At 39.9% G+C, this 13444-nt stretch overlaps 1 protein-coding gene across 2 annotated transcripts in view; it reads right to left on the bottom strand.

The window, feature by feature from the left end:
- The window catches only part of GUCY1A1 (guanylate cyclase 1 soluble subunit alpha 1), a 36919-nt gene extending 23968 nt beyond the window's left edge, over positions 1-12951 (bottom strand). The window contains exon 1 of one of the 2 annotated variants that reach the window (XM_065633429.1): positions 12878-12951. The gene's annotated coding sequence lies outside the window, so the exon portion shown is untranslated. Of the gene's footprint in view, positions 1-12448; positions 12520-12877 lie in introns of those variants that run through there. The other variant, XM_065633430.1, reaches the window with a different exon arrangement.
- Positions 12952-13444: the final 493 nt, after the last annotated feature.

The raw sequence follows: 13444 nt of genomic DNA, 5'->3' as shown, positions 1-13444 counted from the left end.
CTTCATATTTTGGAAGTAAAATATGACCTTGGCTTTTTTCAGTTTGGGTTTTTTTCAGGTAGACGTGCATATGTGATGGTAAACACAGAACTAAGGTCATTTGAGATTCTGGAAAAGTTAAATACTATGCATGGGAAGCTAATAACAGGAACTTCTAATCAGTGAAAATGGTTTATCCTGCAGCAGTGAGGTCATGTCCTTGTAATTTTTCTGATAGGGAAAAATATCTTGATTGAAGAGCTGTATTCAGCCAGAATAAGTGGTTTAAGAGGTGTTTTCACAGCTATCATGCAGCTACTGATTTCGCTTTAACTAGAGCGAACAGGAAAGAAAGCAGCTCTGAAGAAAAGGAGAAATCGGCTACTTTCCTAATTGTTCTCTTCCATGGTATCTGCTAGGTAGGACCAGCAGGCATCTTCCTTCTTGATTAAATGCTTACAGATGGCTGCTGCTACAAAACATGTTTAAAATAAACAAAATCGCTGATTTGGCCATGTGGATTGTAAATTAGTACCTTCATTTTCTTTTATTTTGCTGATTGGCCTATTCACAGCCCACCCCTTTCAAAATCTGCTTTTTTTTAAGCAAGATTTGAGCACACAAAAGCAATGGATCTTACCTTTATAAAGCACAGTTCCAAAGGCTATCGCCACATCCTGTGAGACTGAATGCTCTAGGATTACGTTAGAATACTAATTTCCCTGTTATCACTTAGTTGCTCCCTAATACTTTTCTGGAAAATACAGCAGATACGCATTTAAAGCAAAGAAAGCTAGGTAAATATGGTAAATAATTTATATTGTCCTTAAAAACACAGGCTTCTTTTTTTCACTAAAATGATGAAGCAAAGGTGAGATGTTTTGTGAAATACTGAGCTTGCACATGTTATATTAAGACAAATTAATGTTGTTAGTTAATCACAGTAAATACGCACTTAATGAATAATACTAGCCTGCTGTTCGTGTCTACCACCTCTGTAACAAAACCAAAACTTAAATAAATCAAGAGGCAGATTTTGGCTTCCTGTACAACATTCACTCTGTGATGCTTATTATTGTCTCCAGTGCAACTGCAGGAGTTATCACAGCTACAGATCTTTTAAATCTTTCTGTTCCATTTATTCTACTTCTCTTTTAAGCATGTGAAAAAAATTCAAATTCCATGGAATGTTTCTCAGATTACTTTTGCACAGGAAAAGTCAACACATGCAAATGACAGCAAGAGGGAGAAGGCGGCATGCAAATCTAACTCACAGATAACTGCCCTATTCACAACATATTCTGCATGTGGAACTTCCCCTTGTCCTTGGTGGCAGATTGATGTAAAGACTGAGGTGACAATGTAGTCCTGTGGAAAAATAAGCTGAAAATATTTATGGGTGGTTGTTCAGCTTTGACACTTTATTTAAAAACAAAAGAAATCTGTGAGACAGACTATAGCAGAAATCTAGGTTATTCAGGTCTAGAAATGTGAGATCCTTTACAAAGAAATTTCTCAAGCCATTATTAAAGTGTAGCTTCTTATTTTAATAATAATTTCAGTGAAAATCAGAGGATTGTTGAGGCATTGATCATGAGGCAAAGGAAAATACTTGACATATATGTTGCTTTGCCAAACCTTCAGTAGTGCTGAACAACAGAGAAAAGATCCACCCTTACAGCTAAAAAATCATAAAACAGTGGAAGCCTTCCTCAGTGCTGCTCCCTCCGTTTTATCAGATGCATTTAGAAAGATTTAGCATGTTCCAAACCATGCATTATACTGATACAAGTGCATTAGCTGCTGAATTGCAGCTTCTTGTAGCAATAGCAAACTTGAATATTAAATCCCACAACAGTAAAAATAATGTCATCCAGCTTTTTTGAAACTCTAGTGTCTGCTTCAGTTCTGGATATTTTAGTGCCAGGCAAAGACTGGCACAGAAGCACATGTTTGTCTTGAAATGCTTGTAAATTCTATTGAAATTCACTGATTTCTGTGGCAAGCATTTCAGATTAAAAGAGATTAAACAGATTAAGAGATTTGGAGGAATGGAAGTCCAAGAAAGGGTTAACAAAGAACACAATGCAGAATCTCTGCTCAGATGTACCAACCACCACCCTCTCAACTGAGGTACACATTAAGGGTTTAAATATGGAGGTAAATTAAATAAAACAAGTAAAATGATTTCACCAGAGGATTTGGATTTTCTAAAAGACTAGAATCATACGAAAAACCCTTACCAAAAATATGTTTGTCATTCAAACTAATACACAATATGCTTCTGTGATACAGAACTTGAACTTTGTGCATTGTGTGAACCACGGAGTAATCTTCCTGGAGTTATTCTATGTAGAGTACCTAGAATTGCCCATGGTTTTTCATCTCGCAACCTGTATAATTGCATTGACTGCAACGATGTTAACATCACAGTATTCTTACTGAAGTCTGAAGGATTACAGTTTTGCTCCATTTCTCAGATAGCATAGTTTTTATCATTTATTGTAGTGTTATTTTGCAGTATCTGCTGTTCTTATATGAGGAAGAAAAATGACAGAAGGGAGATACAGACAGAATAAAGGAGCAAGGAGGAAAAAACAGAATAAAGTAGATGAGGAAGGCTGTAGAAAGGCATGAGGATTAAAAAAAACCAAACACATAAGAAAGAAGGAAAACATGGGTAATAGAACAAAACAATTTGCAAAGGCACAGACAGTTCTCTTATTGATATATCGCTTTTTCTTTACAAACAAATCCACTGAAGTATGGTGGGTACTCATGCAAACAATTTTTCTGTAATGTGTCAGCATAGCATATAGAAAATGTTGAAATGAAAATTTCAAGGAGCTTTTCAGCAATATTCTAGATTTTATGGGATTTTTTTTTGGTGGTAGTTACAGCTTGTGTTTTAACCAACTCTGTTGGTTATATGTTACTCTCCGTTGCACAATTAAGGAAGGATAAGTGTTTATCACCCTGATTCAGCTACCAAGACCCAATTTCTACTTTCAGTGTTTTGCCTCACTAGCATCTAAGAGGAGCCAGGGCATGAGACACCTTTTGCTGCATTGTGTGGTGAATTTACCCCATGTTAATAAAGAAGTAAAAACTTTCTAGGCTTGGACATTTCACGTGTTATTTTCTAGTATTTTGTTATAAATGGCATTGATTTGTAAGTTAAAGTCCAGATATGCACTGTTCCTGATTTAAGATTTCATAGTTTCATATTTTATTTTGTAAAGATATTACACTTCTCCTTTATAACAGGTCTATAAGGCACCTCTTTCCTCTCTCCATCAGGCCTCCTGAGATACCTGTTAGTGCTGCACAGGTGTCTGAGATCCCAGGATGGAAGCACCACTTACCTGGCTTCCCTGAAGGCCCTGACATGCATCCCAGAGAGGCAGCGTGGAACTGCACCCGTGTCAGCGACCACTGACAGCTGCAAGCCACCAATAGCCTCCTCCCGCTGTGCCACCAGAGAAGGTAAGGAACTGTGAGGGCACTCAGTTCTTCGTGCACAGTGTGGCAATTTATGCTGCAGTGCTGGGAGTCTTTGGGTTTCAGTCTTCAGGCAAAATGAGCAAGGAACACAGCGTAAGAATTTTGCTCTACAGGCTGGGGCTCAAAATGAGAGAGTCAGTTAAAGAGAAGCAGCAGCAGGTAGGCGTGGGGAAATGACAGCTGGGCAGTGGACATGAGGTGCCAGTCATCCTTGAAGGCTGAAATCTGAACCCTCAAGTGGCACCAAGGACTGTTGAGGATCTCGGCTGCATCACCTTTACTGAGATAATGGGGTCATCTCAGATTTACTAGGTTGAGAACCAAAACTAATATTAAATGTAATTGTTAAATATCTTTGTCTCAACACTTCAGCTTGTGCAATGATAGATAAACTACCCAGATATCATAACACTCACTCTTAGTGTAGGAGCCGTTCCACACTGAAGACCCTTCAAGTACTATTTCTCACCAAAATGCTAAAGAACAACCACTCTGTCTGTGCTGTTTTCTAAATCTGTAAAATGTGCATCCACCACTGAACACCTGTTTGTTTTGTTTTGGGTTTTCTTCATTATATTAGGAAACAACATTCATTTCAAAAATGAGGCCAGATAATAGGATGTCTCCAACTTGCTATATTGCATACTGGTGCTGTGAATAGCAGCTCCAAGCCAGCACAGAAAACAGTTCAGCCTTTTCAGAAGTGAAATAGCAGAGACACTGGACAGTGAACTGTGGGAGAAAACCTAAAAATGAACCAAAATCCAATTCTGGCCCTAGCAAGGCCATATGTACTCAAAGGAGTACTTCAAATAGGTTTTGAGTGTCATTTGAGTATCATCCTGAAAAGAAATGCTCCTCTGACTGGCAAGTTAAATTTATTTTTAACTGGGTTCTTGATCAAAGAAATCTTGTAACAAATAATAGGTTGCACCTCTGCGTTTGTGTATGTATGTGCATGGAAAGAGGATGCTACATAGGAAGTTCTCCCTTTTTCTAGAAATCTATGAAATTCCACGATGAAAAGGCTGAGACACCATGTGTATAGTCGAGGCAGAGGGAGAGAATGAGAAGCACGAGGATATAACCAGAGACCTAAGTTTAATGGTAAAGAAAGGTAGTATCTCTGTCATGAAGATTCTCCTGCCAAGATGAAGACAATATTTTTTTAAGCCTGTTGTTCTTCTGGAGTATCTGGAAGCACCATGAATCTTGCAGATTCAGAGGAAAGTTTGCTGCACTGTGTATAGTCTTCCTTTGCATGGGGTCAGAAACTTTTGACGTTTCTGCTTACAGCTTAGGTGGTGTTGAAAATTCGTAACATTTGTTGTAAATATTTGTCCCTGGCAAGTTCCAATGAGACAAAAGCGCTAACTTTACAAGTATCCTGTGACAATGGAGAAATGAAGTACTCACAGTATCACAAGTATCTTTGCAGAATATTCATGTTGTAAACCTTTGCTCTGGGTTTTCAACTCTGTTTATAGCAGGCATCTAAATCCCACACTCCCCATAATATATTAAATGGACAACAGGATTGCATTCCCAAGTAATGCAGCTTCTTTGCTGAAAGACAGGGTATCAAACCTAAGTTTAGCATTAAAGATCTGAATACATTTATTAATATTTTACTAAAGATTATGAGGGTTTTCCATGGTTGTAGATTAACAGTTGGGAAAGAAAACAGCGAGAATATATTATATAAATACTTGCAACACTACCTTTTTTGCATATTTATTCCAGCATTTCACAGATCAGCCATTTACAATACAGTGCATTACAAAAACTGCAATAAAATCCAACTGTATTTTTTTTAAATACACCAACCCCATTAAATGCTTTTCTGCCACTACTACTCTAATTTCATTTTCTTATCTTATTTATTCCCCATTCCAATTTATTGCTAACAAAAATCTGCCCACAACATGGGCAGGGATGGAAGTTCTGTTTTAGCTATTGCTACATGTAAGTCATAATCCTGTATTCCATCAGTACTCCTTACTCTTCACAGCTTCAAGGTCTATTTGAAAAGATACTTTTAACTTTTAAGTCCCCTCTATCTATTGTTTAAACCTATTTTTGCTTAGAACTTAGTATTGCTTAGAACTGCAAATCATAGTATTTTCAAAGAGAAACTGGAAGATATAATGAAATTACAGTTCATATATTATATTAATCAACAGTTGAAAACATTTTTTACTGCTATTTACTAGTGCCAGTCTCTGATCTTCTAAGAGAATAATTATTTTTTCATGATGCTCACCACCTCATCTCAAGCATGGTATCGTTGCACACTTCAAACTTTGACTAAGCCGTTCTAAAACTTACTATTGTTATGGTCAATGACTTTTCCCACATATAGTTGACTAATACGCTGCATCGCCCACAGATCTGGAGCGTGTGACATGCAGAGCAAGTGCAGAGCTGATATTCATTTTCAGATCAGCTGTAAATGTTCGGTAACATACTACAAATATAGTTTCTGCCTCATTAGCCCATCAAAATGTTTTGCAAGCCATGCATAACTTCTGGCTGAAAGACTGGTCTCCTCTATGCTATTTCATTGCCACCACACAACCAAATGTTTTTGTCTGGGAAGGAAACTATTTTATTACCTCGTAGCATTCATGTAGGCCACCATTCAGTCAGCGAGACTGATACTTTGTCAACATGTGAAAATTCTTATGGAGCCTTTGCTTAAATGGAAATACTAGTATTTAACCTTCTGTCTGGTGAGTTCATCCTTGGGCAGGTTGCTCAGCAGAGAAATTGTGCCAATGTTATCTTACATTCTGCTTTTTCTTTATCGCTGTTGCTAGGTGTATTATTTATTTTAACTTCCCAGAAGGCCAAAACTAAGATCAGGGCCATATACAAATACACAGTGAAAGATTATGTCTGACCTGAAGGGTTTGCCCTCTAAATAACTAAGACAGAAAAATGGGATGTGAAAGGAAGCGTTACGATGCCTCTTTCAGAAGTGGGGAAACAAGGCATGCTGGGGATCACAAAAGAAAGACTGCAGCTGAGCCAAGAAGTGAATCCAGATCTCTTGAACACAGCGGCAGAAGGTTTTTGGCCAGGAGTTCAGTAGATCTGAGTCATTTACAAAAGTCAGGTCAAGGACCTTGTCAAAATTTACAGCGAGATTTTAAAAATAAAAATGGGACTGAAACGCTTGCACATTTCTACAAGTGAAATTCAAATAGATTTTGCAGGTAGGATCCATAAAAGGGTGTAGGTACTTTATATAAAAGCAGAACAAGGAAGGTGTCCTCACCCTATAGCTTCATGCCTAACACACACCAGGTTTAACTTCTTTCTCTCATATCTAAAGGCTCTGTAATTGCTAATAGGAAAGGCATTTCCTCTTGGCTGGTTTTATTAATATCATGCAACCTGTTTGAGAAGCTCTAAGTGTATCAAAATATGCATTTAATTTGATCTAAAATTAATTGTAATTATTGCTGTCACGATTTCCTGACTTTGAGGGAAAAAAAAAAAAAATCAGTTCCACATTGACGAAAAGCCTTTCTAAGTTTCTTAAGCCACAAGACTATCGTTCCCTTTGTACCGTCCTTCCCCTGTGGAAACTCTAAAATCCTACCTCTAAACATGCTTTGTGAGTTCTCTGGACTAGTGTCTATATTTTCACCAAAATTTGAACAGTTCATCAATCCACCAAATATTTTTTCTCAGCATGAAACAAGTGGTTTTGCACTCTCAGTTTATCAGTGCAAACAGACAACTATGAAGACAGTTTTGAGGAAAAAAATAAAAATAAAAATTAAAGTTAGATTGATGCATGCTTTCTCCAAAGACATGGAAATTTTGCCATTTTTAGCAATGCTATTTAAAACAGGAATTGCAATGAGTATTTTAGGCTCCAGGGTGCCTGCAGTTAGTACTAGGGAGTCACACAGCTATTAATAAGCAGACACCCCTCCCTATTAACCAGAAGATGGCAACTGGGTATATTGTCTTCTGTTTTCAAATCACAGAAATAATTATGAGCAAACGTAAAATCCCAATTTTTCAAAGCACCAGACTGGAAATCTTGCTGAGGTGTTCTTCCATTGTAGTCAGCCTTTTCTAATGCTCTTTCATGTGTGAAGAGTTTCTGTATTTGCCGAGGAGGGAAATCAGCTTTCCCTGAACAACTCTTGTCAATCTCCATCTGTATCAAGTGCCAAGTGAAATGCAAGGTTACAATGAAATTAAACACACATTTATGTTGATCAGCATTAGAAAGGCAGTTATCGCACTCCTGTCTTATATACCATAGAGAAATCTTTTTCCGGCATCTCAAAAATAACTGTGCTATTATTCATTAAAAGTGGACAGCTTAGCAGAAACTACTGTATGTGGCATCACAGAATCTATAAGTTTTACCACATCCTCTGGAATCATTGATGTTCTACAATTACACCAGAAGGATTCCCACAAAATATACTTTCCCCAAAAGAGTGATATATTTTTGTTCTGAATACCTTAAAATGTGGCTGAGGAAAAGACTAGCTTCATAAATGTTTGTTTCTTTCAATTTCCATTTGTGGAGGAGAAAATAATGAAAGGATTTTAGCACATTGCCTTATAGTAAGAAATTTGACTCACACTGAAACAATTGGATGACTTGGATGCGATATTCCCTGCAACTCCCTAATACAAATAGCTGTCTAAGGGTTAGATTCCACGACACTTGACAAACTCCTCAGAACTGATTCCAGTCTCCTCCATGATGATGCACACACCCTGCTTTCTAGTCTCCAAGCCACACGACCAAAGCTCTCTTCCTGAGCCACTGCATAGCTGACCGATTTCCTATACGGACTTAGCTGAAACAATCAATGGGCATAGCCACGTGTAAAGTGCAAGGCACAGCCAAACAGTCCCAAGAGAGGGTTTCAGACAGCTCCGTGCCCCACAGCCCTATGCTGGAATGCAAGTCTTCTGGCATTTTCCTCCTTGTGCTAGGGCAGAGAACACGTGCCCTTGGCGCTCAAGCAGGGAGAGCGTAGCATTCTGTGCTCCTTCAGGCAGATCTGTATGCACAGGAGGTACAGACCAGGGGTCTTCTGAAAGAAGTGCCCTCTCAGAAATAATACAGAAGGTCACAACTTGGTTATCATCTAGGCTCAGTGTGCTGCCTGTAAGAAAGTAGCCTGCTGGTGCTGACTTGCACGAAGAGGTGGTTTGTTTGAATACTTCTGCTAGCAGGGCACCATTCTCTTGGAACAGCTATTCTAGTATCAATATGCAAGAAGAAAATCAATTCACAAGTTGGCTTTAAGCAACACAAAGGAACTAATTTAAGGAGTCAGAGCAGTAAAATCAAGAATAATGGCTACTACAGTTCAGCTGAGTTCAATGAGCAAGGAGGGTGCCTAAATTAGCGGTGAGGGTCTGAACTCCAGAAGGGAGCATTTCAATCAAATGTGAATGCTAGTTAAAATACCCCGCAGTTACATGTGAAAGCAATAATATTCTTAGCAAGGGCATTGATTCCACTTAACAAAACTATCGTGTAATAGTAAATATAAGTGGAAGTGAATATCGTTCTCTGATGAGGTGAGATTCTCCCAAAGGCTGAAGGCCTATGGAAGCCCTGAAGCTCAAATTTATTTGAGGTCTGAAGCAAAGAACAGGACTTGGTGAGGTCTCTCTGTGAAGAAGTAAAATTAATCCCTAGAGAACATATTTGCTCTGACTTAGTTCATGAAGCAGCAGAACTGACAGCAGTGAAACCTGCGCTCATACGTAAAGGAAGTAGATATCAGCTTGCTCCAGACTCCGCATCTACAAAAATAAAAAAGCATCCACAAATGAGGAGCTAAAATGACAAGGAAACACTAGCACTGAGCTAAGAGTGGCATCAGCTGAGCAGGACAACCAAAAACCTCAGAGAACAGCATGTTGCCAAATGAGTAGCAATCAATACCAGTGTTACAAGTAAAAGGCTTCATTGGAGATATTAACGTGATCTTTTCAAGTGTTTCATAGCAGGTGGTTCTATAAGCAAAAACCTAATAAAAAACCTGCTGTCTCTAGCAAATATTGCTGCCTTCATTACAAAAAAAAATTTGTTGTTTACGCCCTAGCTAGAAGCCCTAGCCAGAAGTCCTAGCCCATTCATGCACATGCTTAAGTCCTATTGGAATTTTAAAATTAAGTAGATACTAATATTCTGTCCTGACCAGTGTTACTTTCTTGAACAAAGACTTATGCCTTGATCACTGACTTAAAAATATTAATATCTATTCAATGGTAAAATTGAATCTCTACTCCTGGTACAACTAGTCATGCAAGACTTGCAGAATATATATTATACTTATTATGGCCATATCTCAGATGCTCAAAACATGCTGAAAAGAGTATTCAAAGTAATGTCAAATGTGAGATTTGGCTTAATTTAAATTTCAAGTGCTAAGAATCTTAATTGCAATGCTAAACATCTAAATAAATGCAGTGAATTTTAATAAACACATAGACAATAAAGATCTTATAAAAGAAAATAGTACGAAATGTGAGAGGAATTCCAGCAAAGAATCTCTAATGGCAGCTCTCCACAGCTCAATTGTCATTTGCAAATAAAATGTGCAAGCTAAAATGTAATGATTTCTAAATATCATTACAACTAAATTCCTTAAAACATGTCCTGTAGTTTCCAGTAACTATTCAAAACACTTCTTTTTACTTATATTGAACTTTTCTTAGATAAATAAGTTTGTATTAAAAAAGGAAACTTGCTGCTTGTCTACAGAGTAGATACAAAATATGGCCAGTACCTTCTAATACATATTTCCTTGTTGATAATTTAGCATGTTGTGCCTGTTTCCTTAGATTACTGACGTGCTTTATTTAAAAAAAAAATACTAAGGGATCATTTACAACATCTTTTGGTTTAACAACTCAGTTTAAAAAAAAAATAGCTGCATTTGCTATAAACTCTACCTTGCCTTCTTGGATTGCTTATTTTGAGTCCCAGTATTTTTTTAGAATTTCAAACAGAAGGCATTTATCTTGATAAAGGCTGTGATATTTTACCTTTTATAACGTGATATAACCAGGTTTTGACTGCTGATGATGTTTTGAGTATTATATTTTATTATAAACTCTTACTTATGTTTTGATTTCACTATGGGAGTTGTTTTGAAACAGACTGTCATAGAATGGTTAAAGACAGATTTTTGTAAAGAAAGCATTAATCAGAGTAAGACAAATATACAAGACTTTAGTACTTACTTTTATGGACATGGCATCAAAGACTAACCTTGACTTCTCATTTTTAACAGTTCATCGAAAACTTAATTGAATGATTTAAATGAATACTCAGCAAGTGAACCAGTGGGAGAGGGGGTAGCGAGCCATTTTATTGGCAGTGTCAAAAAAGGGTAAAAACCCAGTGTAGAACTAAATTCCTTACTTTCTCTTCCAATGTTTGGCTTATGATCTTGCACTATCATGACTCATAATACAAGCTACATAAGTCCACGGAAAAAAAAAATACAGCCAAGAGATCTCAGGATGTGATTTCCTTCTTTCTCCTTCCTTACTTTTCCTGCGTGTTTTAGACCAGCATGATTTCAGCAATTGCTTCTCTCTTCTGAGAATGTGGAGCATAAAGTCTCTTACATCACCAATACAGTATTCGTCATGCTTCCTTACAATCACCTAGTTCATTTAAGGTTCTTGCTACTGGCAAAGCAAGAGAATAGTAATCAGAGCTGCGGAACGTATGGCCATATGTGGTGCCCCAGAGCAACACAATCCAAGCAAGAAACTTCTCTACAATAAAGAGAATTTCCCGTGCTTGCATTTGTAACATATTTGCACGCATTCTCTGGTTGCTTAAATTGCTTAAATTCTGATTAATTATGTAAAACAGTCTGTTACTGAAATCTCTTTCCAGCATGGGCTGTCACCACCTTCTGTTCCTAACCCTAGAAAAGCAGTAGACCCACTTATGTGATCTAAAGTGTATGCTTCCTTGTGCCTACTTTCTCTGGTTTGGAAACAATTCATCTGAATCATAACTAAAAGAAAAGGGAGTGGCTCCATTGGGACATTTGTCTTAGGAAAAACTATAACATTAGACCATTTCCAAATAAGTAAAACACTTTGTTCTATTCATAGAAAGATAATTAAACTCTTACATTTGTTAAGAAACATTGCTCTGTTACATTTCTCTGTAACTCTGTACTCTGAGACTTCACAATGGAAAATGTGAGCGAACACAAATTTCTTTTTTCCTACTAGTATTTCAGCTATCAAAAGTCTGACCGTTTCTCTTTAGACCAACCCGTAAGCAGCACAGTGTATCCTGTAGTCCAGTGAAAGTGCACAGCCCACATCCAGCATTACTAACAGTCCATTTCACCCCAATACTCATTTTTAGTAATACCACATCCTTCCTCAGGACTTTTTTTCCTGTTAGCTCATCCTTTGAACTTAGAAACCCATCTCACTACATACACACGATAAGTGACCAGCTCTGAAGACAAAGCCATTTTAGGAGGAGCATTAGATCAAGCTTGAGCAAGTACACAAGATGTATAAAAGTACTCCTTCACACCCAAGAGAAAAACTTGTCAAGTGTCTCACATTCATACATAGACATGATTTTATAAAGGGACTACTAGGCCCTAGGCTAGTAATGGTCCCTGAACTTCAGCCACAGAAACAACTCTATTTACTCAGAAAATGAATTACAAGCCTGAAGTCTTTAAAAAATAGAAGGAATAGCAGAGCTAAGAAAATCGACTGAGAAAAGTAAACTGCCAATCATAATGAATGTAACACAGTTTGGGGTTTCATTTATTCTTCCCAGAGGAAAAAAAAAATAATAACAAATGCAAAAATGAAGTTATTGTTAGAGCACCAAGTATATGATTAAATATGAGGCTGGTGTCTAATTCATGAAGTGCAATGATATGAATTACCCTGAACACCAGATAAGAAACCTTACCTAAGTATAATGCAGTAAAACCAGCCTGAACGGTTCAATTAGCTTGACGGGCACGAGCAGTTCGCGAATTCTTAGAAAGCCTCACAATGCACAAAGGCCGCCCGAGTACCTCAGCGAGCTCCCACGTCGCTCGCAGCCCCGAATCGCGACATATTTCGCTCAAGACCATATTTGGCGCGGGGCACGCTGCAAACGGGGCTGGGGGTGCTGAGGGGAGGGGGCTGCCCGCGTCCCCCCGATCCCGCGGCTCAGCCGCACATCGCACGGCCGCCCGAGAGACCCGACCCCGGCGCTGCCCCGAGCGCCCCGCGGGCGCGGCCGGGCGCCCCGTCCCAGCGCTGTCCAGGGTCCCCGCCGCCCCGCTCCGCTCCGCTCCGCTCCGCGCTCCGCTCCGCACCCCGCTCCGCGCCTCAGGCGCCGCTCACTCACCATGGCGCGGGGGCTGCCCGAGCCGCGCAGCCCCACGGAGGGGCTCTGGGCAGGGCGCCGCTGCCGCTCCCCGGCGCCGCAAAGGTGTATTTGGGGAGCGGGCGCGGCGGCGGGGCCGCCCGGGCGGGCGGGGGGGGGCCCGGCGGGAGGGGCCTCTCCGCGGGCCCAATCAGGGCCGGGGCGGGCGGCTTCGGGCCGCGGCGGGGGCGGGGGCGGCGGCGCGGGGGAGGCGCGGAGCCCCCGCTTGCTCCGCGGCCCTTGCGCGGCGGTGGCTGGTGGTGCGGCGCTGCAGCCGGGCTGCGAGAGGGGCACGTACTGCCCGGCTGCCGCACGTTCCGCCGTCAGGGTCGCGGGGTGAGGGGCTGGGGTGTTTCCCCCTCTTCGTGCAGCTCCGCACGAATTTAGATTTCGAGAAATGTCAGTTTGTGCAGGGGCAGGAGCTTCCGTTTGCAGCTTCTGCACGGGTGGGAACCAGTGTCATCAGGGGTTGCAAGGCGTTGTGGTTGCTGGTGTCTTTTCTGCGCAAGTGTCCTTCTCAGTACTCTTAAATTTGAAAATTGTGTACTA

The sequence above is a fragment of the Caloenas nicobarica genome, chromosome 4 (assembly GCF_036013445.1).
Source record: "Caloenas nicobarica isolate bCalNic1 chromosome 4, bCalNic1.hap1, whole genome shotgun sequence".
NCBI lineage: Eukaryota > Metazoa > Chordata > Aves > Columbiformes > Columbidae > Caloenas > Caloenas nicobarica.
Note: the sequence above shows the minus strand (reverse complement) of the source record. Positions and strands in the feature narration are given on the sequence as shown.